This window comes from Mustela lutreola, chromosome 5, assembly GCF_030435805.1.
Source record: "Mustela lutreola isolate mMusLut2 chromosome 5, mMusLut2.pri, whole genome shotgun sequence".
NCBI classification, from domain to species: Eukaryota; Metazoa; Chordata; class Mammalia; order Carnivora; family Mustelidae; genus Mustela; species Mustela lutreola.
Genome location: NC_081294.1, coordinates 108,273,756 through 108,290,451, shown reverse-complemented (window position 1 = coordinate 108,290,451; position 16,696 = coordinate 108,273,756). Strand labels below are relative to the sequence as shown.

At 40.6% G+C, this 16,696-nt stretch overlaps 1 protein-coding gene across 6 annotated transcripts in view; it reads right to left on the bottom strand.

The window, feature by feature from the left end:
* ATG10 (autophagy related 10) overlaps window positions 1–16,696 on the bottom strand; it is a 423,722-nt gene that overhangs the window by 237,885 nt on the left and 169,141 nt on the right. For 4 of the 6 annotated variants that reach the window (XM_059175386.1, XM_059175389.1, XM_059175387.1 and 1 more), the window contains exon 1: window positions 294–520. The exons of the other annotated variants lie outside the window; for them this stretch is intronic. The gene's annotated coding sequence lies outside the window, so the exon portion shown is untranslated. Of the gene's footprint in view, window positions 1–293; window positions 521–16,696 lie in introns of those variants that run through there. 6 annotated transcript variants of the gene reach the window in all.

Here is a 16,696-nt window from a genome sequence, read left to right as displayed (position 1 = left end):
GGGCAGTGACTACCCACGTTTGCGTGAGCGCTCAGTCGTGGCCCGAGTGCCGGTCACGCGGGGCGCGAGCCTTCCTTCACCCTGCCACCCACCCCCTACTCTCTCGCTCCACGACCGCCGGGATTCGGCCTACATTTCACTGGCGAGAACCCCGTTTCCCACTCTTTTGTTAGGGCTGGGCTGTTCGCCGCGTACCCGCACCCGCCCTTCCTCACCATCCCAGGAGTGGGGTGAGGACCGTGCGGGAAGCACAGCCGGGGAAAGAGGTCAGCAAAGGCTGTGGGAATACTCACCCCGCTCCGCTCGGCCCCTGACCCCGCCGCCCAGCCTAGCGCAGGCGGGGCAACGGGGCGGGGGGGGGGGCGGGGAGCCGGGGTGAGGTGCCCAACGCTCTGTCAGCTGCCGGCCGGCCGGCAGCACCAGGGAGGAGAGTTATAGGCTCTCAGGGGCCACGGAGATGACAGCAGAGGAGCGGAGGGAACGCGCAAAGAAGCCCTCCAGGAGAGAGACCGAAACCTCCCTCACCCACTGCCGCCGAAGCGACCGAATCAGAGCATGCGCACAAGCTTCTCCCGCGCACCACGGGGCCAGGCTCATGCGGGGGGGGGGGGGGCAGACGTCGCGGGCCGCGCACGCAGAACCCGGGCCAGGGGGCGTGACCTTCCCGCTGCTCTGGACCAGTGAGCCGAGTCTCCGCCCCTCGTCTCCCCGGCCCCAGGAACTGAACGTGGGCTGTGCGCTCTGAGTGCACAAAGGCGGCCCATTAGGGAGGTGTGGTAGGCAAGCCGAAACCTGGGAGAGGGGGGGTGCCAGCAGTTTTAACGGTCGCTGCACCCTTTCTTCCAACAGATAGCCAGATATCTGCAAAATAAATGAGTAAGGCTAGAGCAAAAACCTTCTCCGAGGTTGGAGATCCAAGCCGGCCAAAGCGCACACACGCGCACACAGTAAAACTATTGTAAGCACCACGACAATTAAGCACAAACACGACTACCTCCTTCAAAACGGAAGGACCGAGGTAGAAGTTAGCATTTCGAGAATTACAATAGAACCATCTGTGGCACATAGCTCAGGAAAAAAAAAAAAAGAAAGAAAGAAAGAAAGAAAAGAAAAAGAAAAAAAACGGAAAAAACCCCAAGCAGAAGAATTAAAATGGGGGGGGGGGGGGCGGTGGGATAAAGAAAAGACCACAGAAACATGTAGGAGTAACATGGGTGATGGAACTGAAATACTGAAATACAACAGCAGACATCTGAGGGAAAACTAGCATCTGCTCCTTTTATCACAACAGAATTACATTTGTGTGAAAAGAAAAAAGTAAACACAGGCAAAGAAGTGAAAGGAAAACCTGCCTTCAAACATTACAGGGCACGGTTATGATCTCGTACCACAGTTATGTAAGATGTGACCATTGGAGAAAGCTAGGCGATGGGTACACAAGATTTTGTACTATTTTTGTGGTTTCTTGTGAGGCTACGATTATTTCAAAATAAAAAGTTCTTAAAAAGGGACAGAACACTGATGAATGGTGACCAGGGAATGGGGTTGACTAAAAAAGAGCTTGAGGAAATTTGGGGGAGGTGGGTAATACAACTGTTCGATACTTTCAGGGTGTTAGTGATTACACGGTTGTTTGGTTTGCCAGAACTCATAAAAAGGATAGATTTTACTGCATGTAAAATAAAACTCAATTTTAAAAGAGATACTGCTAGGAGTGCCTTTGTGGCTCAGTTGGTTAAGTGTCTGCCTTCAGATCTCAAGAGTTCTGGGATTGAGGACCCCCCCACCCCAGTGCTTGTCATCATTAGGCTCCCTGCTCAGTGCGGGGTCAGTTTCTCCCTCTCCCTCTCATCCTCCTTCCAGCTTGTGTTCTCTTCCTCTGTCTCAAATAAATAGATAAAATCTTAAGGGAAAAAAAAAGGATACTGCTAGTAAATGAATTTCCTAACATTTGCGCAACTATGGATATAAATGAACTAGATAGCTGCCATTTGAAAGTATTCACTTTTGGGGGGGGGGGTGGTACAGGGCAGTGCGTTCTGACTGAGAACTTTAGTGGATGGATGTTTCCTTCAACTTTAAGCAGTTATTCAAAAAACAGAACTTTCACATACAAAAATAAGAATATTGCTTGGCATTGTATTCAGCAATCTAGAAACACTTTCATGCATCAACAATATCATGTTAACAAAAAAAGGGGGGGTTGGGGGGGGTTGGGGGGTTTTTTTGTTTTGTTTTGTTTTTGTTTGTTTGGTTGGTTGGTTGGTTTTTTGTTTTGCACTTGAGATGATTTTAAGTTTTGTAATTCACCTGCCAACACCAAAGAAACAAAACAAAATAAATCAGGTAACTTCCATATACTTCCTTTCATCATATCACTTGTGGAAAGGAATAGTACTGACCTATTTATGTTTATGTTATGTTTATGGCCCCTACAACACTACAAAGTGCTTTAGGGCAGGGTCTGTCATGATTGCATAGGCAGTCTCTTGCAGAGTTCGTCACTAGTAATAAGTATTTGTTGAATAAAACAATGAGTTAATCACAAAAAGAGAAGGAGACTAAAATTTATTGAGAACCCACTATAAGCCAGAAGCTTAGTTTAGTTTAGTCAACCATATGATAACCACACAAGATACCCATTTTATAGATATGAAAACTAAGACTAATGATTGTTGGGCTGGCAGGAAGGGCTACTAAAGATGGCGAAAGTTCCCGCCACAAGACCTGAGCTCGGACAGGAGAACAAAGGCCCAAGCAGGAATCTGAGACCCCCGCCCGGGGCTCCTGTGGACCAATGGGAATCCGATGAGCGTCGGGATATCCAAATAAGGGAAACTTGCCAAAAGACCCCTGAGCTTTCCCCAAGACCCCTTAAAAGCCCCCTCCTCCCTGCCTTGGGCGCGACTTCCCCCACTCTGCTTTCCAGAGTTGCAGAACCTCGCCTGAGGGTGCCCACCTCCTCCCGGTGCAACTTTCTCGGCTCCCCTTCACCTGGGCCCTGAAACTTCACCGGAGAGAACCTTTAATAAACCTTGCCTTACACCCACTTCGCCTGGTGTGTTTATTTCGTCGGAAAACCTTACAATGATCAAATCCCCATTCCTTATTTCATTGGATTTCTCAGTTTCATTTGACATGTTGATCACATCTACGAAGTCTTGCTTCCTTTAGCTTCCATAAAACCACAGTCTCCTGATTTTCCCTCTAGCTCACTTGACCACTCCTTTACTTACCCTCACAGGAGTCTATTTGTCCATCGCAAATATAATATTAATTCACAATATTCTTTAGGTAGTACAGTCCAGGAATGGGACACAAGTCTAAAATTACTACTGGGTGGCTCAGTAGTAACTCTTGGGTTTGGGCTCAGGTCATGATCTCAGGATCCTGAGATGGAGCTCTGGGTCAAGTCTGGCTCCGGGGCTGAGCAGAGTCTGCATGAAAATTGTCTGCCTCTCCGTCTACCCCTCCCTCCCATTCACATGCTCTTTCTAGAATAAAAGTAAATAAAAATCTTTTTTTTTTAAGATTTTTATTTCTTTATTTGAGAGAGAGAAATAGCAAGTGAGTGGAGCACAAGCAGGAAGAGAGGGAGAGGGAGAGGCAGACTCCCCACTGAGCAGGGAGACCGGCATGAGGCTGGATCCCAGGATCCCAGGATCACAACCTGAGTTGAAGGCAGATGCCCAACTGACTACGCCAGCCAGGAACCCATACAAAAATCTTTAAAACTGTATGGTAAATGTCTTATTTTCTCAATCTTGTCAGTTCATATCAATTGTACATTTTCTTCCTGCTCATATCCCACAGGCCACACCAAGATACAAAGAAGGTGAGCTCAGTCAAACCTTGACAGAGTGAGATTATTTTAATTATTAAAAGGAAGAAGGGGAGAAAGGATACTGAGAAGGGATAGCTCTCTCTGCTGCAGCTTATAGTAGGCAGATCTCTTCCACCACCCTCCAGGAGGTCCTCAGGAAAAGATAAATTATATAAAAGAAAAAGTTATGGAGGTAATCTGATTGGATGGCTGAGATAAGAAACATAAACCTGTATGTACATAGCACTTACCTAAAAAAGTGGAGAAAAAATTTATAGTTGGCAAAACTATAGAAACAGTAAAAAGATCAGTGGTTGCCAGAGTCTGGGGGAAGGAATATAAAAAAGCATACAGCATTTTTAGGACTACAAAACTATCATTTTTGATACTGAAATGGTGGCTATATGACATTATACCTCAGTCAAAATCTAAAATCTACATAACACAAAGAATGAGTTCTGATATAAACCATAGACTTAGCAACAGTCTATCAATATTGGCTCATCAATTATATGTACCACATTAAGGCAAGATGTTAATAAAAGGGGAAACTGTGAATGGCATACATGAGAATTCTCTATAATCTGCTCAGTTTTTTATAAACAAAAATTTTCTTTCTTTTTTTTTAAAGATTTTATTTATTTATTTATTTATTTATTTATTTGACAGAGTTTACAAGTAGGCAGAGAGGCAGGCAGAGAGAGAGGGAGGAAACAGGCTTCCCGCTGAGCAGAGAGCCTCATGCGGGGCTGGATCCCAGGACCATGGGATCATGACCTGAGCTAAAGGCAGAAGCTTAACCCACTGAGCCACCCAGGCGCCCTGTAAACAAAAATTTTCTAAGAAATAAAAAAAGTTTATTAATTTTTTTAACAACACTGAAAAAAACCAATTGTCCATATCAAAGAATGGGGTTTTAGGAAATCAAGAATCATCACAGGGTGATTTAGGGTGATTTAGGGTGATTCAAACTGTCCATCATGCCACTTCTTATTTGTTACTTTTAGTACACCTGTAGTACAGACCTATTTTTTGTTTTTTATTTTTATTATCAACCTTTTTTTTTTATAGATTTTATTTATTTTATTTGACAGAGAGAGAGATCACAAGTAGGCAGAGAGGCAGGCAGAGACAGAGGGGGAAGCAGGCTCCCTGCTGAGCAGAGAGCCCGATGCGGGGGCTCGATCCCAGGACCCTGAGATCATGGCCTGAGCCGAAGGCAGCAGCTTAATCCACTGAGCCACCCAGGCACCCCTTATTATCAACCTTTTTAAAGGTAATTTACATAAAATAAAATGCTCCCATTTTGAGTCTACAGTTCAGTACAGTTTGACAAATAGATACACCCATGTAACCATTACTACAATCAAAATTTAGAACATGTCTGGGCGCCTGGGTACCTTAGTCAGTTAAATGTCTGCTTTCTGCTCAGGTCATGATCCCAGGGTCCTGGGATTGAGCTCCACATCGAGCTCCCTGCTCAGTGGAGAGCCTGCTTTTCCTTCTCCCTCTGCTGCTCCCCCTGCTTATGTGTGCATTCTCTCTCTCTCTGTCAAATAAAATCTTTAAAAAATATATATATTTACTTATGTTTAATATATATAAATTTATTTTTTAAATATATATAAATATGAATATATATATATAAATCTAGAACGTGTCTATCATCTCAAAAAGTGGCCTACTTCCCCTCTATAGGTGACTACTTTCTCCACCCTCAGACCCTCAGCAACCACTAATTTCCTCTAGATTAGTCACTCTATCTTTGCCGATTCTAAAAAATGATATCGTACAGTACATACAGTACATATGTGCATATGTGTCTGACTTCTTTTACTGAGTGTGTTCCTGAGGTTCATTGATGCATTTATCAGTAATTAGTTCCTTTTTAGTGCTGCTTAGTACTCAACTGCATGAATATACCATAGTTTGTATATCCATTCATCTGGGAAGGACAGTTAGGTTGTTTCAGCTTCTGGCTATTGTAAATGAAGTTGCTGTAAATAATCATTCAGTATTTTTTTTGACATATATTTGCATTTCTCTTGGGTAAATGCCTAGGAGTAGACATATATTTTGGGATCAGTATGGAAATACAAGTTGTGTTCTTTGACTATAATTCTATATTGATCACATTCCTTAGCTGAGGGCCTGTCTTATTTCCTAATTCTAATTTAGAGAAACTTTTGTTGCTGAGCTTAAGGTACTGTATGTTTCATTTGATTTTTAGTAGTAGGCATACGTATTTAAAGTATATGAAGTTGGGGACATGTGGCATGACACCCATGGATTCAAGTATTTGTATGGAAATAGCAATAGAAAATTGTCAATTTTAATGACAATCTATAATTATGTAATTATCTGTGTTTCCCAAGAACAGTTTTAGAAATTTTCTGAAGGTTACTGACAATTGGTTGTAAAAGCCTTTTTTAAAAATTTATTTTTATTTTTATTTTTTATAAACATATAATATATTTTTATCCCCAGGGGTACAGGTCTGTGAATTGCCAGGTTTACACACTTCACAGCACTCAAAGCCTTTTTTTAAAAAAAGATTTTATTTATTTATTTATTTATTTATTTATTTATTTATTTACAGAGAAAAAGAGAATGAAAGCACAAGCAGGGGGAGCAGCAGAGGGAAAGGGAGAAGTAGGCTCCCCGTTGAGCAGGGAGCCCGAAGTGGAGCTGGATCCCAGGACCCTGATATCATGACCCAAGCCGAAAGCAGAAACTTAACCAACTGAGCTACCCAAATGCCCCAAATTGTAAAAGTCTTAATGACAGCAAAGGATAATGTTAACATAGAATCTCAGCAGCCATATGCTGTAGCTAACAACGTATAGCAATAGGACTGGATAGTTGTGCTTGTATTTTGAAGATCTTATCCTTGAGGGTCCAGTTTGTATTATGAAGGGTATAACACATTTCAGGAAATAATCCAATTTGAATCGTCTGAATAAAGGTCAGAATATTTTAGTGGATTTTGATATTTAGTCTGTCTTTGTTTTCTAATATTCTTATTTGGACTTTTTTTTCTTTCTTTCTTTCTTTTTTCAAGGATCTTGAGGACATTTAGGAACCAAAACTTTTGTTTTAAATTCATCAGGTGAATTGAGTTCTAAAAGGATCACTCTGGCAGTGATCTGGTATTACTCAAGTTGCTTGTTTTTTCCCACTGAAATTCATTGAGAGGGCCCTTTGTTCTTTTATTTTGGGGGGTGTACAGAAAAACCTATGTATGTCTATAGCATATCTTTCTGGGTTACCAGATTCTAGCTTTGTTCATTGTCTTTAAGCAATTTTGATGCCCTGTGTAAATTGTAAGTAATTGATAGATATATGTATCTTCTGTCCTGTCTGGTAGGGATTTTAATTGACTCCCCCATTTTCTCCACGGAAAAATCAGTTCTGTGCCATTTTGCCTGGTTTCCTGATCTCACATGAGTAAAATGAATTCTTTAACATATATTTATTTTTGTATCTGTATGAAGTCATGATTTTATCTTTCTCTAAGAATTATATTGCAACAGAGACCTGGTAATTTGTACCCAAGAACCCCACAGGGATAAATTCTCACTGTAGACTTTCAGTCCCAAGTCTCACTGAAATATTCAGGACCTTCAAAGGGAAAGTAGTGCAGAGTCTTTGGAGGCATAACAGGACAGCTGCCCAGGCAAACCAAAATCTTGACCAAGATGGTGTGAGGCCAGAGAAAAAGTAAACGAGAAAGTAAATAAATAGCAAACTATCTTTGGACTATGTGGTGGTGGGGGGGGGAATCATACAGGATATTTGCAGCACCTTATATCCAGAATCCATTATTCTGTAAAGCAACAGGTAGAGTATAAAGAAGTAACTACAGAATCTCAAATTCCTCAGAATTTTTGGCTCAAGCTCCCTGTGCCTTCTAGACCACAGTTTAGATTCCTTAGAAATACACAGCAAGATTGTGATCCCTACTAGACTTTCCACTCGTCAACCATCAAAGAAAATACCAAGAGGGTAACGAGAGATCAGTGTACATGCATAGGGTCTGCCTTTTTGCTCACAAGGACTTGAATGCCCTGGTTCAATAATGACCTATTTTCTTAATGTTCTATGGCTATGTTTACTGATCAGGAGTTAATTCTGATTGTGGGATTCAACTTCATATTGATATATCTGTGTGTTATAATGATGTTTTGCATTAAGACAAGTTCAGCCTGGAGCCCAGGAAGACTTTGTGCAATTTTAATTCACGAAGCTGCCCTAGATCCAGACCAAATCAGAAGTTGCTCCCAAGGCAATGACTCTCTTTAGCCTGCCTCTTAAAATAAATAGCAATAATGTGCATTTGCTCGGCCCCTTAGTCTGCATTATCTCAGAGAGATGGAAGGCACACTGTGGAAATGGTACCGTTTTGGCAGCAAGAAGTCATAGAGCAAGCTTTACTTCTGCCATTTACTTGATGTGTGGATTTCAAGCAGTCACTTACCCTCTCTGAACCTCAGAATCTATTTATCTATAAAATAGAATTAGTAATAATCCTACCTTTGCAGAGTATGGAAAAAACAAAAAGATACACATTTTCAAATTTATGAGGTTGACACATAGAGGTAATAGAATAATATAATCATTAATATAATCAATAATCTGTGTTTTCTAATATAGAAAGATGACCAGATACAAAATAATATGTTAAAGTATGATTTCATTTATAATCCTATAGAAAAATAATAAAAGGTTACGACTAAAAATTAACAATGCCTATCCCTCCATAAGAGGACTATGAATGGCTTTTCTTCTTTGTACTTTTTTGTTATTTCAAATTTAGAAGAAATAATGTATTATCAATGTGTTACTTTTCATAATAAACTTAAAGAATGATAAAAAAATTTAAAATTGAAGTCTGCAATTTTGGGGTGGGAACAAATGATTTACAATCATTTGTAAATAATAATTACATTTACATTCATTTACAATCATTTGTAAATGATAATACATAAAACATAATAAAGTTACAGTGTAACTTTATTGAATATATATTTGACACAAAGAAAAGAATGTTATCTGGATGAAATTATATCCTGTTGTTCTGTAAAGGGAGTAAACATGGAGGTAAAGAGGTCAACTTCAAAGGGAGAAAAGCCAAAATGTGATGGCCAGCAGAGGATGATATTGGGACATTCCAAATGTACAATTTCCTACCCTCTGCAACCCAGTTATTGGCCATCGAGAATGTTCCTTCATCATTCAATCTTCTTCAAATTAAGCGGCTAATAGTATAAATATATAGGCAGAGATAATAGAAGAACATAAACAGGCATCCTTATTCTATATATACTCAAGACATGTTAAGAGGCATATTATGGAACATGAATAATGACAAGAAAGAGGACAAATGTCAAATGTTAAATGAAACAGGCCACAGCTGAGTAGAGCTGCTACATCTTTGCTGTAATGTTTGACTGCTCGGCATTAGGACACTTTTAATTATTTATGCCGTTTGGTGTGTTTGTTAAAGAGGAGGTGAAGTTTATTGCCATAGAGACTTGTCTTTGATATTGGTTCTTTTTTTTCTTTTGAGATTTTATTTTTAAGTAATCTCTAAACCCAAAGGGGCTCAAACTTACCGCCCCAAGATCAAGAGTCACACCCTCCACTGACTGAGCCAGCCACGTGCCTCTGATATTGGTTCTTAATACACAAAACATGCACCCTACTTGTAATATTCAAATGTTTGGTCTTATCAGAAATGCTATTTCACTTAGCTGAATTGGCCTCATGAAGATGGTCTTGTAGGGTGATGTAAGAGTCAGTGGGTGAAGCACAGAGCTTTAAAAGACCAGTAAAGAATTGCAATGCCGGGGTGCCAGGGTGGCTCAATGGGTTAAAACCTTTGCCTTCGGCTCAGGTCATGGTCCCAGTGTCCTGAGATCAAGCCCCGCACCAGGCTCTCTGCTTAGTGGGGAGCCTGTTTCCTCCTCTCTCTCTGCCTGCCTCTCTGCCTACTTGTGATCTCCATCTGTCAAATAAATAAATAAAATCTTAAAAAAAAAAAAAAAGAATTGCAATGCCTTCTTAGATGCTTATGAATTCCTTTGGTCTCAATAAAGCTATTTAGTCAGGGGTTACTGACTTGTGTGATACTTGGTTTAGAGATTCCACCAATACAAAGCTGCCTAAGGCTCTAGCCAGCCTGTGTAATGCTGGAGGACATATGCCTGGAAAAAGGACATCAACCCATTCGATATGAAAACACTCTGCATGTGAGCTATACCCTGCCACATCAATGTATCCTTTTAATAAATGCCTTTGCTAAGCAGTGTACAAGTATGTGATAGCTTCATCTTTCAGAAATATAACTAAAACAATTGTTTTAGATTGGTATATCCAAAAGGTGATATCTGGTAGACAGTTCGGTGTATAGATTCAGAGTTCATGAAAGAGGTCAGGCTGAAAATACATACAGTGGAGTTACATCCCATGCCTACTTAACTTATATTAACTCGATTCTATGTGCTTGCCAAAAAAACCAAAACCAACCAACCAAACAAACAAACAAAACAAAATTAAAAAAAAAAAAAAAAAGCCCCCCCCCCAAAAAAAACCCCACACACTTTTCTTATAACATGGACCCTAAATGCAAGCCAACAACTTCATCTGGTGTTCAACTCAAGAAACAACCTTCTGTTCCAATAGCAGAGGAAAACCGGCTGTGTACGATTTCTTGACTGATAGTATATACACTCAGAATCATGTACACAGGATTTTAGAGGAGATTTTTCAAATGCATTTAAACTCTATTTTTGCCTTTCACACTGACTTTGGATCCTAACCCCTTTGGAAAAATTCACTCCCCTGTGTTTGAGTGTCATTGACATTCAGGTGACAGTTCCAGCTTTGATCACAGAGGACACTATTCAAGGGAGACTATACAGAGTAAGAAAAGAGATCTGAGGAGAGAATCCTTGAGAACATCAATATTTTAGAAATAGGTAGGTGGGCCCACAAAGTTTCTAAAGGAATTAGGAGAGAGGCAGGAAAGAGCAGATAATAGAACACCAAGCAGAGAGTTCCCAAAGAGTGGTTAACAAGATCAAAAATAAAGCAAAGAAACCAAGGAATATAAGTATTCCTTTGGTCATTCCAAATGGTCAAAAGTGATCACTGATTGGATCTGGAAATTAAGAAGACACTGATGAGGTAGCAAGAGCTGTTTTGATGTTATGGTGGTGGCTTAAGTCTGTTTCAGATGGATTATAAAGTGGAAGTCTTTAAAAAAAACAAGCAAGGGAAGCAAGGAAATGAACACCTCAAGCATTTCTATGAAGGAAAACAAAGGATAGGGTAGCAAGTAACAGAGAATCTGAGGCAAGAGAGGGCATTTTGGCATTCCACTTTTTAAGTGGGTGTGAGTTGACCTAGTGTATCAGTCAAGCACAAGAACTAAAAAGAAAGAGGAGATAACTGAGGGACCCCAGCTCCCAAGGAGAAAGGAAGTTGAGTCCCAAGTACTAATTTGCACTACCTGGAAGGAGAACAAAGGAGAAGTATGTTGTGACTGGGCTGAAAATAAATGTCTTTTTATTTAGGAGAGAAGAGTAGAGGAGTAGAACTTGAGGGAAGTTCAATCCTTTTTTTTTTTTTTTTTTTAAAGATTTCATTTATTTATATAACAGAGAGAGATCACAAGTAGGCAGAGAGAGAGAGAGAGAGGGAAGCAGGCTCCCCGCTGAGCAGAGAGCCCAATGCCGGACTCGATCCCAGGACCCTGAGATCATGACCTGAGCCGAAGGCAGTGGCTTAACCCACTGAGCCACCCAGGCACCTGGGAAGTGCATTTCTGATAGATTCTGCATTCTCTGTGAAATGGGACATTTAGCGGAGCCATTTCTGAAAGTGAGGCTTAAAAACACATGTACAATTTTGTAATTGTCTTTAAAGGAAATAAGAAAAGCTGAGAAAGAGTTTATAGCATTTGAGAATTTAAGACTGGATTCCCATATTTCCAGAGGTACTAATTCTGACACTTTATGTGATTTTTTTTTTTCCCCCAGTACCGTTCATCCTGCTTGGGTGAAGAGGTATAAAAAGTAGATGAATGAAGAAGAACTGAAGGTGTAGAATAAATGAAGGTCACTGGTAGAAGAGTGTAGACATTAGATCCATGGGATCTGATCAGGATGATAAAGAAAGAATGCTAAGAGGGTGTCAATGGAGTTGGAAAAAGCAAGAAATCAAAGGACTGAGATTACCACGATGTCATTAAGAGAGTAGGCTTGTAAAACCAGGAGATGACAGGCAAAATAGGAGGGTGTATTTGGAGAAGAGATTGATGCATAAACTTTCACATGTATGGATTAGTGAGTTCCAGGTAAGGACAAGGCCCATGAGGTCAATCCATAGTGGGCGGCTGAAATAGAAGGGACATGAAGACATAAGCATTGAATAGCCCACGAACTGACACTATTGTAGTCAGTGGGTCATTCATGAAGGCCTTGAGATTTCTGCAGGAGTCAGGTTAGAGAGTAAGATTGTGAACCTGGTACTGATACAGGATTTCTTTTCCTTTAGTGCCTGCAGTTCTTGGTCCTTTTGCTTTAAAGAATGAAGAGGTAGATCAGACGAAGAGTGGTGGGCAACAAAGCGAAATTTATTGAGAGAACAAATCTCCTGAAGAGGGAGGGGACCCGAGGGGATTGCTCCCGGAGTTTCTAAGTCTAGGAGTTTTTATGGGCTTGCTGGCAGACTGTTTTAATCTGATTAACCCTCCCTGTGCCTGTCATCCAATCAGGTTTTTGTCATCTGTCCTATGGGAAAGGGTGGAGGGTTCCTTCCAGGGTGGTGTAAAATCCATTTAAGGGTGGTCTCCCCTTGGTGCGGGGAGGGTGTCCCTGCCTGCCTTTCTTCCTACTATCCTTCATTATCCAAAAATCCAGAAGAATGTGGAAAATTAAGTAAAAGATGGTGAGGGGGAACATTAGAAATGGTACAGATGGATTGGTATAGAACCAACTCAAGAAAAATTTTGATAGGAAAGTAAAGTGATCTGGATTTGGCATTTTGGAGCTAGGAGAATGCTAGTAATACTTTCAGGCTTTGAGGAAAGGAGCCAGGCTGAAGCAGAGACTTCAAGGAGACCTGTGTTTCAAATAGGTGGGTGTATTAGTCAAGGTTCTCCAGAGAAACAGAACTTATAGGATATATATAGATATGTAGAAGGAGAATCATTATGAGGGACTGACTCACAGGATTATGAAGGCTGAGAAATCCCATGATCTACTGCCTGCCAGCCAGAGGCTCAGGAAGCCAGTGGTGTAGTTCTAGTCCAAACCGGAAGCCTGAGAACCAGGACAGCTAATGGTGTGAGTGCTTGCCTGAGTCCAAGGGGCCAAGAACTGGGGACTGGTGGCCAAGAAGATGAATGTCCCAGCTCAAGCAGGGAGAGCACATTTGCCCTTCTTTTACCATTTTGTTCTATTCAGGCCCTCAACGGATTGTATGATGCCCACTCACATTGGTGAGGGTGATCTTCTTTACTCAGTCTATGGATTCAAAAGCTAATCTTTTCTGGAAACACCTTCACAGACCCAACCGGAAATAATCTCTAGCAGCTATCTGGGCATCTCTTAGATCAATCAAGCTGACAAAATGAACCGTCACTGTAGGTCTACATTCATATGGGCTCTCTGTGGAAAATGGAAACTGTTAAGCCTATTAACGTTCATCCATTCTTTTCACAAATTTATAGAGAATCTAGCATATGCCAGGCACTGAGCTAGGCACTAGAGATACAAGAACAAGATGAGCAGTGCCCCTGTCTTAATGGAGTTTAGAGTTTTTTTATTTGTTTGCTTTTTGGTTTAATATTTTATTTGTTTATTTATTTGACACAGAGAGATCACAAGTAGGCAGAGAGGCAGACAGAGAGAGAGAGAAGAGGAAGCAGGCTCCCTGCTCAGTAGAGAGCCCGACGCAGGACTTGATCCCAGGACCCTGAGATCATGACCTGAGCTGAAGGCGGTGGCTTAACCCACTGAGCCACCCAGGCACCCCAGAAGTTTAGAGCTTTTAATCAGTAAGACCCCAGACAAATACGCAGAAAAACTTTTCAGCCTGGGCATGTTAGGAGGCTTGGGAGATCTGGTTGTGAGAGGAAGGTTAAAGGCTAAATCAAGCAAAGCTTTCTCAAGAAAAAAGATAGGTATGCAATCTGGTAGGAATTGATATTGATAATATTGATAAACCTGCCCATGTCTTTGAAAAAGTCACCCATAGAGCTGTTTACTAAAGAGCAAACACTAGTTTAATGTTTCTTTAAGGGTTATTTACATTACAACAAGGCACAGAATCAACTGATATGGAAATCAGTTAAGAATGCTTTAATAGCAAAACAACCACAGAACTGTATAATGTCATTCTAAAACATAATACCTAAGAATCACATGAAAGCTAAATTTAAATGTTTTATGCATGCAAGATGGAACATTTCTCAGATGCTTTTAGAAACACTATTATAGATTGCTATTCCGAGTACCAAATGACAAGAGCTGTGAAAAGAACTACACATGAATTATAGGTAGATAGTATGTGACTTATATGTAAATTACATGTAAGATCATTATTCCTTTGACACTTGGCAAGCTTTACCAAACATGAGTATTTCAATTACAATCAGCAAATTTCAGAGAGAAGCATTCAACCATTTTAGATCCACTTTGAATTAGTTTTCCTACATCACCAAATCTATGAATACAGTCAATATATGAATAATTTTCGATAAAAAGCCCAATAGGGTCTGGAAGATAAAAAGTAAACTAACAATGTCAAGTGATCAGAGACAAAACTTTCCATAAGTAAATGTAATAAAATTGATAAGATATAAAACTAAGAACAAAAAAATCATCAAAACCTTTAAAAATAGCTAACTTGCGCTGTGGAATCGGGGAGAGGATAAAAAGGAAGAATAAAGAACATAAAGCAACAAAAACTTTTGATGATACACCCATATTCCTAGAGTACAAAACATGCAAGCCTCAAATCCTGAAGCCAACAGCTCTCTTTAGCCTTCTCAGCACACCCTCACAACCTGAGGCTTGAGCATAAGCTTTTAGGGCCCAGTAAAGCCTTTGGGAGGCTTGCCATCTCAGGTTTCACTGTGGATAAGGCTCAGTGAACAAATACCAGACTGAAACACAAGCTGACCTTCCCTTAGGAGGAGGGATTTGGCTTAGGATGGGTTTAGGGATTTCAATCTTGTGTTTGCTTTCCCAACCTCCACAGGATCGTGCCTGAGGCCCCCTACCTTTCTGCTGCACTACAAATCTTTCATCATATCACTTGTTTCATAGAACATACACATTCCAGAAAATGGTCACTCTCCAGTCCTCCGTTAAATAAAATCAGGGATATAGTCACACCGAAAAGATGCTTGGGCAACGTATAAAACATGAGAGCCGCTTGGTCATTCAACAACTACTTATTCGGTAAGCACAAAGCACTTTGAACAAAACAGTATAAAGATGAAGTTCTTGGTCACAAGCAATAGAAACTGACTGGCTAATTTTAGCAGGAAAGGAATGTATTGGCAGAATATCAAATAGCTCATAGAATCAACAGGAAGGCTGAAGAACCAGACTGGGGGAAAATTTAAAAAAAAAAAAAAAAGGCAGGCAGGAGCTAAGAACAATCAGACAGTGAGAACCACAAGGTCACCTCCAGCTTCAGTTAGGATACTTTGCTAACGGTGTCACAGGTAGATACTGTTAGACACCATGCCAGAAACACTGACCCCTGGGACTGTATTTTAACCATCCTTACCCATTTAAATGACTCATTTCAGATTCAAATTCCCAAATCTGATTGCTCAAAGCCAGGATTCATGATCACACCCTCTCTGCTGCCATTGGGAAGAGAGGATATCTGGCTAATGGGGCTTTTAAAGAGGGAGTTAAGGCGCTAAGACCCACACAGGGGGGAATTTCCCAGAAATACAAAGAGAATCTAGATGCTCAATGGCCAAAGAAATTGTAAATACTCACTTTAATCCACAACTTCAATCCACATACTTTGTCCCCCATATTTCCCCAAAGAGATGCTATGGCCATCACTGCTAAAGGTTGTCAATATGCCATATTTTTTAAGGGAAGTAGAGATGATATTTTATCTATCAGATAATATTTTCATTAGTGCCTTCCCATCATCCTTAGAAATTAATTTGTACTCCATAGAGACCACTATTGATCCTGATTTTGAAGTAATATTAAAGTACATCTTCTATAGAAGCATCACTGTTGGGGGTAAAGGATTATAATGAGTTCATGTTCCCAGCAGCGAAAAGATCAATTTTTTAAAATGCATTTCTTTTTTCAGGACACCTGGGTGGCACAGACAGTTAAACATCCAACTAGTGGTTTTGGCTCCCGTCATGATCTCAAGGTTGTGAGATCAAGCCTGGCCTCAGGCTCAGTGCTCTGTGCAAGAGTCTGCTTCAGATTCTCTCTCCCTCCACTCATGCTCTTTCTCTCTCTAATAAAAAATAAAATAAATCTTTTTTTTTTTTTAAGTTTGTTTTTGTTTTCAAGGTGTTGATCGACAGTGAAAACCAAACTTAAATAAAGAGAGTACAAAAGGGTACCGGTACTAACACTGTGTTAGAATTGCAAACACAAACACAAACAAGCTCTCCAAGAGCTTAGAATACAGCAGGGTGTCTGACACTTGAATAGACCTCTGGAATGTAATGCGAGAAGTACTGTAACCGAACTGTATGCAGAATTTGATGGAAGAATGTAGGAATGACCCCAATCTCCAAGGTGGGGGACAGGGTGGGGAGGGTGGCAGGGAAGACTCCCCAGAGGATGTGAGGACATGACAACCTGAGCTATC